The following is a 22,943-nucleotide window of genomic DNA, read 5'->3' as shown; positions in this document are numbered from 1 at the left end:
CCTCAGTAGGTGGACCTATAGGCACCCCCAAATGACCCCAACCTTAGTTCGCGAGGATGGTGAGGTTGCAGCTACTAAAGGAACTGACGAGTTTGAGCGGGACTCGAATCCCAGTCAGCAACGTTACCAAATAAGGCTACCACAATCCTAAAAAAAGCAAGGTTGATAGATGATAGTTGAATATCTAGCAAAATTGAAATCCGCTATAAGAAATGGACGAGTGCTGGCTAGCTTGTTGTCCTTCTCTATATGTTTATGTTTAATGTGGGCTGGTTCATAATAACTTCCGTATCGGTCGATTTAAAAGTGAAGTATGTTTTTTACTCTTAAGTCCATTGTTTACATTTGAGAGACTGAAAGGGACTTACTGTGCATGCATTTTTTTCCATGGTTTGCAGAGCTTTCTGTGCATTTATAATGACATATCTGTCAGGTGGTTTTTTTTAAACTAATTAACAGCTTAAAGTAGTTCTTCATGAGTTCCCGTATGTTCTTTTACAACACCTATCCCCACTGTTTTTCCATATGCCAAGGTTGTTGTCTGAGGGAGTGGGAGATAAATTCCCTCTTTTTCAGAGATAATGAAGGGGTATATGAATTCCTACAGAACCATGGAGTCGCCCCTTCAGACATTCAATGCCCTTCCTGCCAACAGCCATGTGTCTTTAGATCTCAAGTTAATCAGTGGGCTTGTAATCAATCAGTCAAGGTTGCTAAGAAGGGAAAGCATCGTGCATGCGGTTTTTCCGTAACCGCATTTGAGGGCACTTTCTTGAAAAAGGCTCACGTCCGAGCATGGGAAATACTGCTGTTTGTGAATCATTTGCTTGAAAGGGCCTTTTCGCACGGCTATGTCACCTATAACCTTGGCTGGACATTACAAACTTTGGTTAACTGGAGGTCTTATTGTTCGGAAGTCTCTTAAAATTACTGCCAGAACTCGCCGGGTATTGGTGGGCCTGGCAGTGTCGTCGAAGTGGATGAATCCAAGCTTGGGAGGACAAAATTTAACAGAGGTAGGGTGTGGGTGTTCAGTGGTATGGAGCCGGAGAGCAAAAAAAATGTTTTTGGTCGCTTGGTGGACCAACCAAGAAATGCCGAGACCCTTGTGCCCTTGATACAACATTATATAAAGTCGGGTAGCGTTATCCACAGTGATTCATTTTATTCAATATTTATCTCGTTATATTTTTATCTGCCAGGTACAAATTATTATACGTATTTTAATGTTCAGTTTCTTTTTTTCAATAATTAGCAAACTAAAGTGTGCTTATTTTTCCAGCAGCACAAGAGGTCTAATTCCCTGCTTCAAGCCGCCAAACTGTACCCCCACCCATCTACGTTTACGACAGGGTCAGTGACAGTTCTTCCTTTGTCAACGGAGGACCCACAGCCTTCGACCTCCCAAACTTAAGGTAAGGATTTATTTGTGAATTGTCATTCCGCTTTAGTTTGTGACCTGGTAAGGGGGTTCGGGGGCTTGCTCCTGGCTAGGGGTTGTGACCTGGGAAGGGGGTCCGGGGTCTTGACCCCAGCTAGGGGTTGCCAACTGGGAACTACTAAGTTAGGTTAGGTGGGTTTGTTAGGTTCTGTACCCTTTTACAAATCTCAAATGTGTTAAATAATCACAGTTTCCCTATGTTCATCCACTTACATGATCCATATATTTTTCCAACCTTGTTATCTTGTTCTTATTTAGCATTTCTGACTTATTATTGCTGTAAATCTCTCGTTTGTGACACTCCCCCACCCTTAAAACCCTGGTATCGTACTGGTGCCGCCCATAATTGTCTTTGTATAATGGGGTCCAAAAACTCATGAACCGGTGGTTTGCCCTAATAATCAATATTTTGTTGAAGGCTGATTTATATATTAGCCTGTTTTGTCTTTCAGAGTATGATATATAAAATGATAAAAGTGATATCAGTATTTTATAAAGGACCATTTGTTCCGATATGGTATACTTTAATGCACTGCATACTTAGGAGGTCCAGGAATCCCCCAGTCACGACTAGAAAAATGTAAACTATGTGATCTGTTAGAAGATGTCTGATTTAAGCACACAAACTCCACTATCTGTGCTTGCAAGAAGATGAGTCTCCTACTCAGTGGAGGGTTAGAGTAGGAACAAAAGGAGAAAAATATCTCTGGCAGGGATATTTCGATATGACCTTAGTGGGAAGGAAGAGGTTTGCCTTCGTGGAATGCTAGTGTTTTACAAACGCCAACATCATTCCTCAACCACATTTATTCCTCCCATTTTATAGGACCATGTGGTTTGACTCAAGGTGTAACAACTAGCTCTTATGGATGGATTTCAAAATGCATACTACAAACAAGGTCGTCGTTGAAGTTATCGAAGTTGATGTTATCTTCATATTGAAGTCTTAGTATTGCATTCGTCAAAGTCATCGTCATTGAGTTCGTCTAAGTCCTCGTCGTTATTATCAGAGTCGTCTTCATATGTAATTTTTGCATGTCGAATTTATATCTTTTTCAGGAAATCTTATAAATTTTTTTTTTACCTTTTTTTTCAGAACTTAATCCGGAAAAAATTGAATCTACCTTATTGTGTTTTAGCTACCACCACATGTTTTTCTAATTTATTAAACTTTATATAAGAAATATGTGTTACTTCTCATTTCAGAGTACGATCTACTGTACATGGTGATCCCAGCATCATTACATGTTGGAAAGGAAATTTTATGAAGGTTTTCGCCATCACTCAACTTATTCCATTCGGAACATCGGGAAACGCCTGTAAGCTACTCCCCGTTCCCACTCTTTTTAACCCTGGGATTTAGGTCGGGAATCGTCGCCAGGAAGGACAAGACTCCTGAGGAACGTGAGAAACGACCTAAGGTCATCCTGCAAGTGATTTAACCAGTTGCAGACGTACCGTGAGGTATTAGGAGTACCGGCGATAAACTCTCCCAGAAGACATTGCAGAATCTTGCAATTTAGTGTTCCAAAGCTCTTGAAAGGCTTTAAGATAAGGGCTATCTATAAAATAAAGAATAGGGAGTTTTAACCTAGATATTGTGTTGAAGGCTGATTTATATATTAGCCTGTTCTATAATGCTGGTATTTTTTAGTATGATTTCGGAGGACTTTATTCGGAAGAAAATGTTCTTCATAATTGTGTTATAGTTAATTTACCATTTTTTTTTTCTTTCAGAGTATGATCTACAAAATGATAGAAGTGAAAGCATTATTTTGTAAATGATCATTTGTTCCGATATGGTATACTTTAATGCACTGTATACTTAGGAGGTCCTGGAATCTCCTAGTCTTGACTAGAAAAATTCAAGCTATCATGTGATCTGCTAGATGATGTCTGATTTAAGCACAACAATTGCCGCTATGATGTGATCTGCCAGAAGATGTGTGGTTTTAGCACACAAACTCTATCTGTGCTTGCAAGAAGATGAGTCTCCTACTCTAGTGGAGGGTTAGAGTAGGAACAAAAGGAGAAAAATATCTCCGGGTGGGATGTTTCAATATCACCTAGTGGGAAGGAAGAGGTTTGCCTTCGTGGAATGCTAGTGTTTTACAAACACCAACTTCATTCCTCAACCACATTTAATCCTCCCACTTTATAGAACCATGTGGTTTGACTCAAGGTGTAACAACTAGCTCTTATGGATGGATTTCAAAATGCATACTACAAACAAGGTCGTTGTTGAAGTTGTCGTCGTTGAAGTTATCGAAGTTGATGTTATCTTCATATTGAAGTCTTAGTATTGCATTCGTCAAAGTCATCGTCATTGAGTTCGTCTAAGTCTTCGTCGTTATTATCAGAGTCGTCTTCATATGTAATTTTTGCATGAAGAATTTATATCTTTTTCAGGAAATCTTATAAATTTTTTTTTTACCTTTTTTTTCAGAACTTAATCCGGAAACGTTAATCTTCCTAATTGTTTTAGCTACCACCACTTGTTTTTTTAATTTATTAAACTTTATATAAGAAATATGTGTTACTTCTCATTTCAGACTACGATCTACTGTACGTGGTGATCCCAGCATCATTGCATGTTGGAAAGGATATTTTATGAAGGTTTTCGCCATCACTCACCTTATTCCGTTCGGAACATCGGGAAACGCCTGTAAGCTACTCCCCGTTCCCAATCTTTTTAACCTTGGGATTTAGGTCGGGAATCCTCGGCCTGAAGGACAAGACTCCTGAGGAACGTGAGAAACGAACGTTAAGGGTGTGACCTAAGGTCATCCTGCAATTGATTAACCGGTTGCAGACGTACCGTGAGGTATTAGGAGTACCTGCGATAAACTCTCCCAGAAGACATTGCAGAATCTTGCAATTAGTGTTCCAAAGCTCTTAAAAGGTTTTAAGGTAAGGGCTATCTATAAAATAAAGAATAGGGAGTTTTAACCCAAATATTTTGCACTACATTCTTAGGAGGTCCTGGAATCTCACAGTCATGACTAGGAAAGTGTAAACTATAATATAATCTGCTAGAAGATGTCTGTTTTAAGCACACAATTGCCAATATGATGTGAAGATGTGTGGTTTTAGCACACAAACTCCACTATCTGTGCTTGCAAGATGAGTCTCCTACTCTAGTGGAGAGTTAGAGTAGGAACAAGAGGAGAAAAATATCTCTGGCAGGGATGATTCGATATGACCTAGTGGGAAGGAAGAGGTTTGCCTTCGTGGAATGCTAGTGTTTTACAAACACCAACATCATTCCTCAACCACATTTATTCCTCCCACTTTATAGAACCATGTGGTTTGACTCAAGGTGTAACAACTAGCTCTTATGTATGGAGGCATTTCAAAATGCATGCTACAAACAAGGTCGTCGTCAAAGTCATCGTCATTGAGTTCGTCTAAGTCTTCGTCGTTATCATCAGAGTCGTCTTCATATGTAATTTTTGCATGTAGAATTTTATATCTTTTTCCGGAAATCTTATAATTTTTTTTTTTACATTTTCTTTGCAGAACTTAATCCGGAAAGATTGAATCTTCCTAATTGTTTTAGCTACCACCACTTGTTTTTTTAATTTATTAAACTATATAAGAAATATGTGTTACTTCTCATTTCAGAATACGATCTACTGTACATGGTGATCCCAGCATCATCGCATGTTGGAAAGGATATTTTATGAAGGTTTTCGCCATCACTCAACTTATTCCATTCGGAACATCGGGAAACGCCTGTAAGCTACTCCGCGTTCCCACTCTGTTTAACCCTGGGATTTAGGTCGAGAATCCTCGCCAGGAAGGACAAGACTCCTGAGGAACGTGAGAAACGACCTAAGGTCATCCTGCAAGTGATTTAACCAGTTGCAGACGTACCGTGAGGTATTAGGAGTACCAGCGATAAACTCTCCCAGAAGACATTGCAGAATCTTGCAATTTAGTGTTCCAAAGCTCTTAAAAGGTTTTAAGATTAGGGCTATCTATAAAATAAAGAATAGGGAGTTTTAACCCAAATATTTTGCACTGCATTCTTAGGAGGTCCTGGAATCTCCTAGTCATGACTAGAAAAGTGTAAACTATAATGTGATCTGCTAGAAGATGTCTAATTTAAGCAGACAATTGCTGCTATGATGTGACCTGCCCAATATGTGTGGTTTTAGCACACAAACTCCATTATCTGTTCATGCCAGAAGATGAGTGTCCTACTCTAGTGGAGGGTTAGAGTAGGAACAAAAGGAGAAAAATATCTCTGGCAGGGATATTTTGATATGACCTAGTGGGAAGGAAGAGGTTTGCCTTCATGGAATGCTAGTGTTTTACAAACACCATCATTCCTCAACCACATTTATTCCTCCCATTCTATAGGACCATGTGGTTTGACTCGAGGTGTAACAACTAGCTCTTATGGATGGATTTCAAAATGCATACTACAAACTAGGTCGTCGTTGATGTTATCTTCATATTGAAGTCAAAGTCATCGTCATTGAGTTCGTCTAAGTCTTCGTCGTCTTCAGTCGTCTTCATATGTAATTTTTGCTTGTAAAATTTTCATCTTTTTCAGGAAACCTTATAATTTTTTTTACATTTTTTTTTTTCAGAACTTAATCCAGAAAAATTAATCTTTCTAATTGTTCTAGCTACCACCATTTTGTTTTTTAATTTATTAAAGTTATTTTAAAGAAATATTTATTTTTTCTCATTTCAGAGTACGATCTACGGTACATGGTGATCCCTACGTCATTGCTTGTTAACCTAAACTGACTGGAACAAATTTCTTTTCTCTTTTTCTGTTTCAGGTGAGCCTGCCTGTGAGGTCCAACCACGCCACTTTGTCCAGGGCGTGACGGGCGCCGTTGCGGCACCTTCATGTCCTCGGAGGAGACTGATCCTCACACACGCTGCACACACTCTGTCCTTTGTACCGAAGTCGCTCGTGTTCGAAGGAATCTCCTTGGTAGTGTGTGTCGGGAGTGGTTGTCCTAGCAGTGGGTGAGGTTTGGTATGCGGAAGAAGTAGTTTTAAAGGGATTCTTCCCCTTCGGGGTCAGCCTCGAAGCGGAAGAAGTTTAGTATGAGTGGCGCCCTGGTAACGCTGGGATAACCTCGCTTGGTGTCTCCTCATATTGTCGACCCTAGAGAGGCAGTGAGGGATTCATCCGCAGGGAAGTCCCTCTCATGTGACGCTGTTAGTTTGCTGTGGCCCTCCTTAGGGTTGACGGGGTCCCCATCAAAGGAGAAGCTACAGGAGGAGTTGCGTCTTGGTTTGCGTGTGCACTCAAGCGATGAGTCCTCTTCTGCTCTCTTAATAGGTCCGCTAACGTACCTATTAGTCCAGACCTTCCTTCACGTCCGAAGGAACGTGTTCCTTTACCCCAGAGGTTATCATCTATGTCAACTGGAGCTGCTGTAGTTACTCCCAGCCACCCTCGAGTGGGTAAGCAGGGTTACCACCTCGCAGTTGAAATCTAATGGCTACCTTTCAGCTATGCTGAAAGATAATCCACATAAATAATTCCAGGTCTGTATTAGTTAAGGAAAAAAACAAATTATCTATGAATTTTTCATTTTCAGTGTCTTGTTTTCAGCTGTAGATGTTTTTCTAGCAGGTTTCATTATGAATAGTTGTCCTGACTCAGTATACAAACTTTCCGCTCTTCAACCTAGCATTGTTATATCGGTGGAGCTGAAAACTAGTCGAAACTGAAGTTGACTAGGGTTTTAGTAACCCGGTAGTTAGCGGGGGTGTGTTCACCCACTCCTCCCACCAGCACTGGTGACTCGGTCACTTTTTATTTTGGCTCAGTAGAGTGTAGATGTGTCTCACTCTCCCGTTAACCTAAGCTAGCTGGAACTAATTTCTTTTCTCTTTCTTTTTCAGGTGTTCCTGCCCGTGAGGTCCAACTATGCCACTTTGTGCAGGCCGTGAAGGGCGCCGTTACGGCACTTTCATGTCCTCGAAGTAGTTAGATCGGGTACAAATAATGACACAATTACAGCAATTGATGGTGTAAAACGTAATTGTAAGAAAGGAAGTTAAACCGAGTGGTTTTTGGAGGTGTAAACGTAGTCATAATTCAGTCGTATTCTGAAATTTCTGCCTTCAGTGCACACAAACCCATTTTCTCATAACCTAACCTAGTCTGTCATTTTGTGTTTTCATGTTGGTTATTAATGGATTTACTAAATGCCAATTGCTGAACATGTGAATTTTCATCAGTTTTGGACAATGCAAAGTGTGGCTAAAGGTACTCTTGACACTCTGTATAGTACTGTAACCTTTACTGCAGTGCATAGGTAACAAACAGTACTGAAGTACAGTACTGCAAGTGTTGACAGCATTGTTTAGTACTGAAGTACAGTACTGCAAGTGTTGACAGCATTGTTTTGAAGTGACTGCTTGAGGCATCCATTTGCTCCTTCTGCGCACAATACGTAGATGGCTAGATAAGAACTTGGAGATCATTCAACAAGCAATTTATATTGGGTAGTTTAGTGAGGAGTATTTTATGATACTGTACTGGGCATCTTCCAGCAGCCAGTATATAGTCACAGATAATAGAATTAGAGAGATGATTTGCTTAACCCTTTTAACCCCAAAGGACGTACTGGTATGTTTCACAAAACTTATCCCTTTACCCCCATGGACATACCGGTACGTCCTTGCAAAAAAATGCTATAAAAATATTTTTTTCATATTTTTGAAAAATTTTTGAGAAAATTCTGGCATTTTCCAAGAGAATGAGACCAACCTGACCTCTCTATGACAAAAATTAAGGCTGTTAGAGCAATTTAAAAAAATATACTGCAAAATGTGCTGGGAAAAAATAACCCCTTGGGGGTTAAGGGTTGGAAATTTCCAAATAGACTGGGGGTAAAAGGGTTAACTGTAGTTTTATTGATAAATTTCAGCATCAACTATCGAGTCCCTTCATTTTACTTGCTTCTGAAAGCTGCTGTGCCCTAATTTAATTTGTCTTTTTCGCCGTCGGACCCTAGGCGCTTTTACTTGACTATTATACCGGCTTTCTTTCTCCCACCCTGCTGTCTTGCCTCTTTGTACTTCATATGGGCTAGATTCTATATATCCAATTGCAATCCTGTAGAGGTGTTTTGTAGAAAGTCGTCAAGTATTGAATGTATTTTTTTTTTCCATTTTGGCCTTTTTGTCTTTCAGTTTAATGAAATTGTAACCGCCGTTGTTTTTCAATTTTTAATTACTAATTATTCATAATGTGGGAGTGTGGGCTGTGCCACCCTAGCAGTACCAGCCAAACTCAATTGAGTCCCTTGTCAGGCTGGTAGGAGCATAGAGAGATGATGTCCCCTATTTTGTTTCATTTGTTTGATGTCGGCTACCCCCCAAAATTGGGGGAAGTGCCTTAGTGTATATATGTATGTAATTATTCATTCATTTGTAGATATATCTAGGATTTTTTTAGTATTCTCGTGTCTTTAAATGTTGTAGTAAAATCTGGATTTTTGCTTAGCTTAGTAATAAGTGAATTTGATGTTGAATGAACAAAAAAGGTCTATGTTTTTAATACTTATTTTATTTCTACAGGTAATTCTTCACAGTCTGCAATGCGGTACGTCTTAGTGTTGATCTGACAATCAAGATTAGAAGTGAATTTCAAGATTATGCTGACGTCATTTGCATCAGGAAGAATTTAAGCATCTTTACCCAGTTAACAAATATGGTAGAAATTTTCTTATCACCCTATGTGGAATTTTAAATAGACATTGGCTTGATAATTTTTTTTTTCTTAAGCACCGCATTTAGAGTTCAGTTGTATTTTAATTTCTATGTAAACTCATTGCCTTCATTCAATTAAAAGTTATAGGTTATCTAGTGTGGTCTTAAGACCGGCAAGTATGAAGTTAAACTGTATTTTCTGAAAAAAAATACAGTATAACTTCATACTCATTACAAAAAATTGTTCCAAATCAATAATTTGTCTAAATGTGAAGCATTTATAATTGGTCTGTTCACAAACCCTTGGGTGTCTTCACCCTTATTACTGGAAGGGGATACTGCATGTCTTGTCAAAATTTATTGTTACCATTTTATTTGTAAGAAAATTGGGTCTTTGTCTTTAAAAATCTGTTGATTTTGAATGTGCCATTATTTTATTGAAACTTACTGGAATTCATTTGCTATTTATTCTAAAACCAGGAGCCCTTTTAATGAGGGAATGCCTTGATGAAGTCATTGAGCTTCAGCCGTGCTGTTTATTCTAAAACCAGGATCCCTCTTAATGAGGGAATGCCTTGAAGTCACTGAGCTTCAGCCGTGCTGTTTATCCTACAACCAGGAGCCCTCTTAATGAGGGAATGCCTTGAAGAAGTCACTGAGCTTCAGCCGTGCTGTTTATCCTACAACCAGGAGCCCACTTAATGAGGGAATGATTTGAAGAAGTCACTGAGCTTCAGCCGTGCTGTTTATTCTAAAACCAGGAGCCCTCTTAATGAGGGAATGCCTTGATGAAGTCATTGAGCTTTAGCCGTGCTGTTTATCCTACAACCAGGAGCCCACTTAATGAGGGAATGCCTTGATGAAGTCATTGAACTTCAGCCGTGCTATTTATTCTAAAACCAGGAGCCCTCTTAATGAGGGAATGCCTTGATGAAGTCATTGAGCTTCAGCCGTGCTGTTTATCCTACAACCAAGAGCCCACTTAATGAGGGAATGCCTTGAAGAAGTCATTGAGCTTCAGCACGGCACACTTGATGGCATTTTTAGATTTATTTCAGAAGCAGGTCTTCTGAACACTATAAACTTTTATGACATTCAACTTTTAAGATTTTAATTAAATACTTTTATTTTTGTTTTATTTTATTTTTTATTTTTGTATACATAAATTAAGTGTTACCAGCGTCAATGACCTTAGATTTCAGGATGCCTGGAAACTATAAATCAATCAATCATTAGAAGGATGGAAAGTGAATCAGATGAATGTTCTAATTTCCAGCCACTTACGTAATCCATATATCTCCAACTACATTGTGTTTATTATGCATTTATGACTATCATTACTGCAAAGCACTCGTTTTGGACATTTCTCACACCCAAAAACCCTGGTTTCCCCACTGGGGTCCCCCATAAAGCTTATAGTAGAGTGGTGTGCCCTGTCATGGTTGGAAATGCAAAAGAAAAAAAAAAAAGGAAGCGAGTGGAAAAAGTATATGGTTTGGTATTTAGCTAGAAATTAAAGTGTCTTATATTTACCCAGATTTTTTTCTCTTATAGCGTGTATTTGAATGAAGTATTGTATGTTTTTCTCTCCTTACTGTTTGAGATTTTCCTCCCAGAGCAAATTTTTTATTCAGTACCAAACATTGTGGGAGTAGCCTTGCCATTCACATTTAGTTCTGGTTTCATAATAAGGACACAGCAAATGATAGACTTTGTTATTCTGATGTTCTAATCAATACAAGTACTTTAATATAATAAAACCAAAGAAATTAGGAATTATTTAATAACTGGGTTATATTTTTCAGGTTTTTGGTACATGCAACATGAAAATTGCTGACACGGGAAGGGGCCTGCCGCTTAAAGAAAGCTGACACGGGAAGGAGGATCCCAAATTTGAGAACTTTAGGACGGTACCTCCACTCTAAGACCAATTAAAAAAAAGTGTCTAGTTCACCCCTCTGAGTATATATACAGGTGACTGGTACCACCCTCTACCCAAGCTATGGGTAGAGTTACCACCTTGCACCAAAAGTCTTAATTGGCTCCTTGTTTTGATGAAAGATATATCCTTATATAAATAACAGAAGGTTTGTATTAGTTAGGGAAAAATACATTTGTTCCGTAACTGGAATACAAACCACGCTTTTTATTAGGGGTTATACTTTCGGCGGAGCTGAAATGACAAGCCATTAAAATCTAGCGAGGGTTAACTACCCACACCGCTAGTTAGCGGGGGTAGGGAGGGTTAGCTTGCTACCACTCCCGTTCACACACCTGTGATTTAGTCACTTTACTTTTGGCTCGGATCGAAAGCGGTTGTTTCCTCTCCCCCCTCGCCTATTCTGGACTGCCATTGTATTTTAACTTAATTTTTTTATACTTGTATATATATGAAAACATTCTTAATGTTTATGTATATATGTGTACAGAAATGTGATAAGTTTCCTTTTCAGCGTTTGCGCTGTGTGTGATACATATACGACAACGACACTTGAGTAAATTAGCAAGGTCAGGACAGTTCCACTTCGTGGGGAACAACCTCTCTCTCTCTGTTCCATCGGTCTTCTCGTCGGCATATAACCGTTAACTCGGCCACCGCAGGGGAATTGTCATCGCCTGGACCCTCTTCATTCAACTATTGTCTTTGCCTTATCCTTTTTCCTATGGGAAACATGGATTTCTGAGCGAAGGGAATGTGGCCTTTCAAAGAATGACTACGGTCTTTCTCTTCTCGAGGTCCTTCACCTTTACAACAACAGTGTTCTATTGGGGAAGCTCCTTGCCTGTGCGCGGGTTAGGTTGCTCTTCCGATTGTTTGTCTCCGTTATTTTTAGTGAAAATATAATTATATTTTAACTTCTCCGCTTTCCCCATGGGGAACACTTCCTTTCGGAGGGTCAGTGGTTCTCACTATTAGTGAATATTCTTAGCTGATTTAAATAATTGTAATTATGTTTTTATTACAGTTACTCCGTCCCCGCCTTCTCCCGTGGATGTCGACTGGGGAAGGAGGGGCGCAATACTTAATTTTATGTTGTTCTCTCGGGGTTCCTCTTCGGAGTTCCTCCCTGGGTAATTTGTTACACAATTGATTTTTTGTCGGCACAATACTTATTTTATGTTGTTCCCTTGGGGTTCCTCTTCAGAGTTCCTCCCTAGGGAATTTGTTATATAATTAATTTTATTTTTTCCCAGTTAACTATGCAGTTTTTCTTAGACTAAGAGTGCCGACGAAGCAGAGCTGTTCTGTTCATGGCCGGGGAATCTGCTGTCACTGCCGTCCCTCAGAGGACGTCGTCATGGGCGTCATCCCTTCTCTTAGAAGTACTCCCCTGACATGACCAGCACTTCAGATCATCTTAGAACGCTAAAGGAGGTTCGCCTCCAGGGGTTGGACAACTATCCTTCCGAGGGAAGTTTCCTCCCCAGGTGTGAGGTTGTTTCTCCCTTCAGAGGGAGAACTTCCCACATCTTAATAAATTCATCGTCTCCGACTGCTGTTGCTGCCTTCGCCCAGACTTCTTTCCCCCCTTGCTGAGTTTCTCTTCCTTCAGGGGCGGAGCACGTCTCTTCTACGAAGTGCTTAGTCTCTTCTACGAAGTGCTTAGTCTCTTCTACGAAGTGTTCACCTCTCTCGTTCCCGAGAGAGGCCACTCATAGAGACTCCTCTTGGGAGGATCGCTACTGTTAATGGTCAGCTTGCTAATCCACCGGCCCTCAATGGGCATCTTCTAGTCTCTTCTAGGAAGTGTTCGAATGAGAGGCCACTCATAGACACTCCTCTTCGAAGGATCGCTACTGTTAAAGGTCAGCTTGCTGATCCACCGGCCCTCAATGGGCGTCATCATGGGTGTCTTCAAGTCTCTTCTACGAAGTATTCACCTCTCTCGTTCGCGAGATAACCACTCATAGAGACACCTCTTCAGAGGATCAAGCAGACCTACCAGGACCTACCAATCTATCAGCGCAACCTTTTTACGGTCCCCATCGGTGGATGCTTGCCCTTCTTAAGGGCACATCCCAGTTCCTGATCGTCCTGCCACTGCTCGTCCTGCCAGCTGACCTGCCAACCTACTAGCACTACCTTCTCTTGCGCGCGCCAACAGTCTCCCGTGCGCGCGCGGGCATCAATGGTCTCCAGCGCACGCTCCAATATGCTCTCTGTACTTACCTCCAAATGATGATATTTTATATGATGATTTAGCAGAGGTCATTCAACAACTCCCTCAACCTTTTCTCTTACAGGGAGATATGAATGGTAGACATCCTTTATGGGGTGATGTTTTGGCCAACACAAGGGGCAATATTATCTCATCAATTGTGGAGAATGAGGATGTGGGACTCCTTAATACAGGAGAGCCCACGCACTTCCATGTTCAGACAGGTACTTTGTCATGCATTGACCTTTCAATTGCAAGCTCTAACTGCCTTCTTGATTTTGATTGGAGGACATTGGATGATTGACATACTAGTGATCATGTACCAATCATTATAAACACCAATAATGGTCCATTTTTACAAAGATCTCCATGATGGAATCTTGATAAGGCGGACTGGGATAGATTTCGTGAACTAAGTGAAATTGAAGGAAATGCAGAACAGTTTGAAAATATTGATGATGCCATAGACCTACTGAATGGAACTCTTCATACAGCAGGAATCAATTTGACCAGTCCCGTGGTGGTCCTCAGAAATAACAGCCTTGCACAGAGCCACCAGAAAATCCCTGACTAGATTGCGTAGACGCCGTACGAATGAAAATTTGATGTCATACAAAAAGTGTAGAGCACAGTTCCGTCGTGCCATGAAAGGAGCTAGACGCTAATCTTGAGTGGCTTTTGTTTCCTCCACTAATAGTAGAACACCACCATCTTCTGTATGGAGGAAAATAAAAAATATTGCAGGCAAATTTACCCCGAACCCACCACCAGTGTAGAAAGTGAATGGTCAGTTTGTGACTGAAGGAAATGAAGTTAGCAATGCCCTGGCTGACCATTTTTCAAATGTATCGTGCAAGTGTGTAGGAGCCCCTGGTCACCAGTATAGGAGCAACGAAGAAAAGAAAATTTTAAATTTTGTAACAGGAAAGGAAGAGTCATTTAATTCTCCTTTTACTGAAAGGGAATATGATTCCGCTCTTACTAATTGTAACAATACAGCCCCGGGACCCGATGGAATTCCATATGCAATGGTTAAACATGTACATTTTAATACAAAGTTATTTATTTTAAGTATTATTAATAGAATATGGCACGTTCATAGTTACCCAAGTGTTTGGGAACTAGCCATTATTTTAGCCTTTTTAAAACTTGGTACGGACAACTTTTTTAGCAGCGACTATCGTCCTATTGCATTGACTTGGTGTTCATGTAAAATCATGGAGAAGATGGTCAATGCAAGGCTGATATGGTACCCTGAAAAGAAAGGTATTTTATCACCGATTCAATGTGGATTCAGAAAAATGCACTCAACAACTGATGTGTTAATAAGACTTGAGTCCTCTATTTGTGAAGCCTTTGCTTCCAAACAGCACCATGTGACAGTTTTTTTCGACCTTGAAAAGGCATATGATACCACATGGAGATATGGTATTCTTAAAACCATTCATGAATTGGGATTGAGAGGAGAGCTGCCACTATTTATTCAGGCATTTCTTTCATGTAGATTTTTTCAAGTGAGAGTGGGGGAAACTCTATCAGAGAGTAAGTGCCAGGAAGTAGGAGTTCCTCAGGGTAGTGTGCTGAGTGTAACCCTTTTTGCACTAGCAATTAATGGGATATCCTCAGCCATTCCCCAGGATGTTCTCTCAACATTATTTGTGGATGATCTCTCAATATCATTTGCTGGCACTAGAATGGCAATGGTTGAGAGAAAAATCCAACTCTATTGATAAAATTATCCAGTGGGCTGACATGAATGGATTTAAGTTCTCGACAAGTAAAACTACCATTGTCCATTTTTGTCGTATCCGGGGAGTACATCCAGACCCGGATATATACATTAAAGGTCAACGGATACCATGTGTATCGGAAACCAAATTTTTAGGTTTGATATTTGACTCTAGACTTACATGGGTTTCTCACCTAAAAGCGCTAAAAGCTAAATGTGTTGAAGCTCTGAATATCTTAAAAGTATTGTCCCATACATCAAGGGGGCCAGACCGCAATATTATTTTAAAATAATACAAGTCCTTGATATTTTCCAAAATTACTTATGGATGCGAAATATACTCGTCAGCCACCCCAAGCCGGTTAAAAATATTAGATTCAATACATCATGCTGGTATTAGATTGTCTACAGGAGCATTTAGAACCTCGCCTATCCCAAGTCTCCTTGTTGATGCTGGGGAGTTACCTCTAGACCTTTACCGAATGTCTTCCATTATTCGGTATTGGTTTAGATTGCAAAGACTCTCTAATTCTTTAGCCTTCCAGACTGCAAGCCTTGTAAGGCACCCGACATACTTTGAGATGCACCCAAAATCACCTCAACCCTATGGCTTTCGGGTGAAACAATTATTAAACAGTTTGTATATAATTAGAAGTAAGGTACTTCCATTCAAGGTATCATCAACGCCTCCATGGAAATTACCAGAGGTATCTTTGTAAATATGTTATTGAAATTAAGAGGAATATGAGTGACTTACCAGGTCTTTTTATGGAACATGTTGCAGAACATTGGGGATCGACTTTTCTGTATACTGATGGCTCCAAATCTGATTCTGGCATTGGATTTAGAGTACATATTAATGGTTTTAATTGTAGAGGTGCACTTCCTCTAACAGCTTCCATATTTACTGCCGAACTGTATGGCATATTAACCGCTATTGAGAAAATAGCGTTGGAGAAGGAGGGTAATTTTACAATTTTTAGTGATGCAAGGAGTGTCCTTCAAGCTCTAGAAATTTTTAATTCTAGCAACCCTCTAGTTTTAAAGATTTTAGAATGGCTCTTTATTATTGGACGGAGAGGTATAACTGTTCAATTTTGTTGGGTTTCAGCACATGTAGGTGTGTGTGGGAATGAGAAGGCAGATTCACTGGCTAAGAAGGCTGCATCCGAGTTGCTGCCAAGAAGGTATCCCATTCCCTGTAATGATTTCTTACCTGACATCAAGAAATTGGTTTGCAATAAATGGCAACAGCAATGGGATAGTCTAGATGGGAATAAAATGAGAGAAGTAACAAATGTCATATCTCCTTGGAGGTATGACATGATGCCCCAAAAATGGGAGACGTCTCTTTGTCGTCTCCGTATTGGTCACACTCTGTTGACACGAGTTTCTGCTGAAGGGCCAACACCAACCATATTGTGACGACTGTTTGGTACCTCTAACAGTGAGGCATTTGTTGACCGAATGCCCCAATTTTAATAACCTAAGGAATATATATATATTTGAGACTCGAGGTGAGGGTGGCAGGTTCATCCTTACCAAGATTCTTGGACATGTCCTACTATGCAAGTGGCATTTTTAGATTTATTTCAGAAGCAGGTCTTCGGAAAACTATTTAACTTTTATAATGACATTAAACTTATATGGTTTTAATTGAATATTCTTTTATTTTTTTATATATATAAACCAAATGATATCGGTGTCAATGACCTTAGATGTCAGGATACCTGAAAACTTTGAATCAATCAATCAATCTTAGATCAACTTCTAAGAGAAGCGGAAATGTTCCAGTTCCTACGAACATGGAATGTGGATGTCTCGGCTGCATGTGGATAGAAGGGATGTCCTGAAACTTTCTCTCCATTTCCTAAGGTGATTCCCCAGGTTCATCCTTTGGTGCCCATTAGATCTCATACTCCCTTGATTCCATCTGCTTATAATGCAAGTTTTCTAGATCCTTTTGTTACGACATCTAAGAGTGAGTGACTTGAAAAGGAGATCCATTTGGTCCTTATTCTTGACTCAACCTCAAGTGAGGATGATGTTAAGCCACCACTTCCTCTTGCTAAATGATATCCTGACCCTGCTTCATCTGCGGAGTTGTTCTCGCATGATCAGACTTTCCCCCATTCCTACACTAGAGTTGGGGAGACAGTGGAAAGACATTCTTCAATGGTGTAAGAATTGTCATCCAGTAGTCAAGCAGGAAGATGCTTCTGTTCCTCTGCCAAGTAAAAGGGCCAGGGTAGAGCTTGCTAATTCTCCCTCTCCAATTATGATTTAGGATCTGTCTTCCGCCACTGTAGAGGTAGGTTGCTCAGATCCTACGGGGGTAGATCCTTTGGAAGTTCCAACAGCAGAGCCGGGTGAGGAGTCTTCCTTTCTGCTGGTTCTTGGAGTAATCCGAAGGTTAAATAAACTTGGAGAGGTCCCTCTGTTACCTTCCATAGGGAGGAAGACATCCATTAATGGGTTCTTCCCTGAACATAGGCTGGAACTGCTCTGGTCCTGACAGGGTTAAGACACCATTCATAAGGTTTAACAGATGGTCTCTGCTCTGAAGGACTCCCTTAAAGTTGAGAGGTCGTCAAAGTTAATTCCACCAGTGCTATCTACATACAGAAAGTTCTACGTCACAGTAGGGACATATCCTAGTCCACTGCCTCTGGGTCCTTGTTTGGTGTCCTTGATCCCTTGTGTCACGAGTGGTGGTTTTCTCAGCGCCAGAGATGTAAACTTTAAAACGGCTTCCATATCACCCTTGTAGGCATTCTCATGGTTGAATCACTTGTACAGAAACAGCACAAAGAACTTGTGCAGTCAGGCTAAAGCACTAGAATTCCTGATTCACCAATGTGCTTCCCTCTGGGGTAACTCCATCCCTAAGAGAAGGGATGCAGTTGTTAGTAAGTTTGTGCATCAAATGGCTTCGAGGGATTCATTGGGTCTTCGGTACACCCTGACGCAGGTACATAGGTTAATGCTACTATAATTTTTCTTTCAAGTTAAGATAAGATCATTATTGAATTCCTTCTAGGTAGTAGGTTGGCCAGACCAGCCACCCGTCGAGATACTACTGCTAGCGAGTTATGGGGTCCTTTGACTGGCCAGACAGTACTACATTTGGTCCTTCTCACTGGTTACGGTTCATTTTCCTTTTGCCCACACACACCGAATAGTCTGGCCTATTCTTTACAGATTCTCCTCTCTCCTCGTACACCTGACAACACTGGGATTACCAAACACTTATTCTTTGCCCAAGGGGTTAACTACTGCACTGTAATTGTTCAGTGGCTACTTTCCTCTTGGTAAGGGTAGAAGAGAAGACTAGCTATAAGCAGTTATTCTAGGAGGAGGACACTCCAAAATCAAACCATTGTTCTCTAGTCTTGGGTAGTGCCATAGCCTCTGTACCATGGTCTTCCACTGTCTTGGGTTAGAGTTCTCTTGCTTGAGGGTACACTTGGGCACACTATCTAATTTCCCTTCCAGTTGTTTTGTTAAAGTTTATATTTATTTTTTCCTTGTTTCCTTTCCTCACTGGGCTATTTTCCCTGTTGGAGCCCCTGGGCTCATAACATCCTGATTTTCCAACTAGGGTTATAGCTTAGCAAGTAATAATAATGATATAGAGCCTAAGATATTTCAAATACTTATGTACATTATGACCTAAATGGAAGAAGCATCCTTTCAACATGACTTATGGCAAAAAAGCAGTTTGTTCATGATCCCAGTATAATTCTTTAGGCTGTAATTCTGATAATTCATTTATCGTCCAGAACATTCTAAAGTATGTCCTGTGCTTATTCGATAATAGGGCATACAACACAGGAAAACACCACAGTGTCCTGCCATAAGACAATGAAAACACCACCGTGTCCTGCCATAAGACAATGAAAACACCACCGTGTCCTGCCATAAGACAATGAAAACACCACCGTGTCCTGCCATAAGACAATGAAAACACCACCGTGTCCTGCCATAAGACAATGAAAACACCACCGTGTCCTGCCATAAGACAATGAAAACACCACCGTGTCCTGCCATAAGACAATGAAAACACCACCGTGTCCTGCCATAAGACAATGAAAACATCTTAAATATTCCATCTGCATACCACACATCGGATTTATGATAGAAAGCTAACCAGCTTCACCTTCCAAAAATTATTCTTTCATCTTCTTAACCATGTTATATGCTTTTACAAATTCTGCAATAGCATGATTAGGTTTCTATGTTGCATCATATTGAAATCCATCACATTTAGAAAAAAAGATACAACATTCCATTTCATCTCAAGTGCCAAAATAGCCTGGGGCCTCAGAAAGGATGTTGCTACCTCAAAAAGGACGACGCTACCTCGAAAAGGACGTCGGTAAACCAGTTCGGTGCCAAATAGCTGTTTCCAAACAGCTAAAGCCAAAAGGCGGCTCCAAAGAAGTCCCATTCCGTAGTATATGACTCCAGGTTCGAGACCTTCTCCATCCCATGTCCTGCAGTGGACTAGAAACAGCTACATTTGTTGTTATTGTTGTAGATTAATACAGGTGTTAACATTTGTAGATGTAAGGATTGTAGTTTGCTTTGAATATCCAGTTACCGATAAAGTAGGGGTAAATTTGTGTTGTTGGACTATTAACAGTAGGATTAATAAAGGGTGTGGGTTTTTACATCCTGCCATACTGCTATCAAGCGACACATCAGAGCTCCATTCTTTCATCTTTAAAGAGGTATCATCCACCTTCTTCCTAAACGAGGGATGGTGAAATCTATACAAACCCATTAATCATCATACAGGTATATTATTCAAAACTGACATCTCCCATAGGGGAAGGTTTTTCCATTTGGCCGATACATGTCTCTGTGTACAAGACAGGTTCTATCGGTCTTTTCATCCCTACGAAAGACAAATAGGAGTTTCCTGGTATCACTGTTTTGCTCCCATATGGGACCAAGGGGTTGGACACTTCCAGGGAAGAACATACCAGTTCAGTTCTAGGGGGACTACCAACCCACTAAGCAGTGAGTGTCCCTATTTACAGAAATTATTCAGCTATACAAACCTAAGTCTTATAACCTAACTTCCCTCCCCAGTCCTGGACCGAAAGGTCATAAGTAAAGCTTTCAGACAGGTGAGAGGGCCTGGCTTCTTATCCGCACCCTATCAATAGTTTAAGCACTCGTTAAACCATTCTCACAACAGTCTCTATCGTGGGCTGAAACTCTTTACGAGGGGAAGTATGGAGAAAATTTATACATTCTCATTAATCATATGATGCTACTACATTCCGGTAGGCCCTGCTGCTTCCTCCGGTGCCTTGGATGACTGCGAAGGTAGCAGCAGTAGGGGAATCGGTGTTATGAAGCTTCATCTGTGGTGGATAACGGGGGAGGGTGGGCTGTGGCACCCCTAGCAGTACCAGCCGAACTCTGTTGAGTCCCTTGTCAGGCTGGGAGGACCGTAGAGAGGAGAGGTCCCCTTTTCTGTTTCATTTGTTTGATGACGGCTACCCCCCAAAATTGGGGGAAGGGCCTTTGTATATGTATGTATGTACATTGTCACTCAGTCCTATAGGACTGAAATCAGCGGTTCCCAAACTTTTTCAGGGTGGTGTCCCCCTGGTTTCCAGATGAACTCCTAAAGACCCCTCCCCCCTTGATATACTTTAAACTATGCAACAGAGCAATGCATTTTATAATTCTAATGACAATTGTATTTTGTAAACGTACATGTTTTGACATAAGATTATGCAAAAACAAAGGAGAAAGTAAACTAGTTATTTCTTAAATGCTCATATTGCGACTATCGCACCCAGACACAACTTTTGCCTCACCGCTCACAATGTCAATCCACTGCCCACTTTGGGAAAAACCAGTTTAGATTCTCATAAGGCTATCCACTATCACACAGTATTGTAGAAGTTTTATTCCAGCTTTGGAATGATATTCCTAATCAGGTAGTTGAATTGGTGGGACTTTTAAAAGTTCAAACTTGCAGCATTTTTATGTTGAACAGGCTGACTTGAGTTTCTTTTTATAGTTTATATAAGAAAGATCTATTTTAATGCTGTTACTGTTTTTAATACAATATATTTTATTTCAATTGTTCATTACTTTTTTTAGTTGATTTATCTCCTTATTTCTTTTCCTTACTGGGGTATTTTTCCATGTTTGAGCCCTTCGGCTAATAGCATCTTGCTTTTCCAACTAGGGTTGTATCATGGTCTTCCACTGTCTTGGGTTAAGAGTTCTCTTGCTTGAGGGTACACTCAGGCATACTATTCTATCTCATTTCACTTCCACTTGTTTTGTTAAAGTTTTTATAGTATATATAGGAAATATTTATTTTAATGTTACTGTTCTTAATTATTTTATATTTCCTTTTTTCCTTTCCTCACTTGGCTATTTTCCCAGTTAGAGCCCCCTGGCTTATAGCATCCTGCTTTTCTAACTAGGGTTGTAGCTTAGCAGGTAATATTAATAATAATAATAATGATAATCCCTAAGGGAGGCCTAGCCTAACATCTTTAGTTAGGATGTTGAACAGGAATCATGACTGACTTTCTTCAGGACCAAAGTACATTGACATATCCTGGGTCAGTAAAGCAGTCAGATTGGTCATGCAGGGATTTCCACTCAACTTAGGATAAGTCTCCTTTTACAGGCACGATCTTTCTATCTTGTTTCTCTTCTTCTTGTTTAGTTGTTATAGTTTATATAAGGTAGATCTAATTTAATGTTGTTAATTATCTTGAAACTTTATTTTGATTGCTATTTCTTTTCTTGGAGCTCGTTTCCTTTTTCCTTTCTTCACTGGGCTATTTTTCCCTGTTGGAGCCCTTGAGCTTAATAGCATCATGCTTTTCCAACTAAGGTTGTAGCTTGGCTAGTAATAATAATAATAACTTCTTTTATTCTTTTGGCATTATATATTGCATAAACTTGTGGAAACTTCAATGATTTTTATACATACATCTACCAAGGCACTTCCCCCAATTTTGGCGGGTAGCCGACATCAACAAATGAAACAAAACAAAAAAAGGGGACCTCTACTCTCTACGTTCCTCCCAGCCTTATGTATTTATTCCACTCTTTAAGTCCCAGGTCAAAGGTCAAAGTGAAGGTAGGGCTACCTATCAGGTGGGCATTGGACCTGACACCTTGGTGTGTTTACCTCATTGAACGCTTAACCCTTTTACCCCCAAAGGACATACTGGTACGTTTCACAAATCAGGTGAGCATTGGACCTGACACCTTGGTGTGTTTACCTCATTGAACGCTTAACCCTTTTACCCCCAAAGGACATACTGGTACGTTTCACAAAAGCCATCCCTTTACCCCCATGGACGTACCGGTACATCCTTGCAAAAAAATGCTATAAAAATATTTTTTTTTCGTATTTTTGATAATTTTTTGAGAAAATTCAGGCATTTTCCAAAAGAATGAGACCAACCTGACCTCTTTAAGACAAAAATTAAGCCTGTTAGAGCAATTTAAAAAATATATACTGCAAAATGTGCTGGGGAAAAAATAACCCCCTGGGGGTTGAGGGTTGGAAATTTCCAAATAGCCTGGGGGTAAAAGGGTTAACGGCCTTTTCCAGCTGTTCCAAAGTCATACTCCCATTAAAGGTCTCCGGTTTGCATGCTAAATAGATACAAATTGGTGAGGAGGTCCTTAAATTATAGACATTTGTAGGTACAAACACATCCAACTGAAATCGTAAATCTCGGATAGTGTATCATATGTTCAGACACTGTAACAAGATAAAGAAATATAGTAATAAAGCAATGTCATATAGTTTAACACAGTAAGCAAAATGACCTTTGCAATAAAAGGATATTATTTCATATGAAAAGGGACTATTCGTTGAGTTAAGTAGCAGGAAATTGTAGGCATGTAAGTCAGGTTAAGCCGA

At 40.1% G+C, this 22,943-nt stretch overlaps 1 long non-coding RNA gene across 2 annotated transcripts; it reads left to right on the top strand.

Annotated features, from left to right (window-relative positions):
• Window positions 1-851: 851 nt before the first annotated feature.
• LOC137636903 (uncharacterized) lies at window positions 852-11,936 on the top strand. Of its 2 annotated transcripts, none has more exons than XR_011043278.1 (4): window positions 852-1,016; window positions 1,286-1,415; window positions 9,002-9,137; window positions 10,939-11,936. It is a non-coding gene; the product is annotated as an uncharacterized lncRNA (long non-coding RNA). The 2 variants fall into 2 exon arrangements; XR_011043279.1 differs by having other exon boundaries at window positions 1,283-1,415.
• Window positions 11,937-22,943: the final 11,007 nt, after the last annotated feature.

Source organism: Palaemon carinicauda, unplaced genomic scaffold (genome assembly GCF_036898095.1).
Source record: "Palaemon carinicauda isolate YSFRI2023 unplaced genomic scaffold, ASM3689809v2 scaffold438, whole genome shotgun sequence".
Taxonomy (NCBI): domain Eukaryota; kingdom Metazoa; phylum Arthropoda; class Malacostraca; order Decapoda; family Palaemonidae; genus Palaemon; species Palaemon carinicauda.
This window is presented reverse-complemented; position numbering and strand designations above follow the sequence as displayed.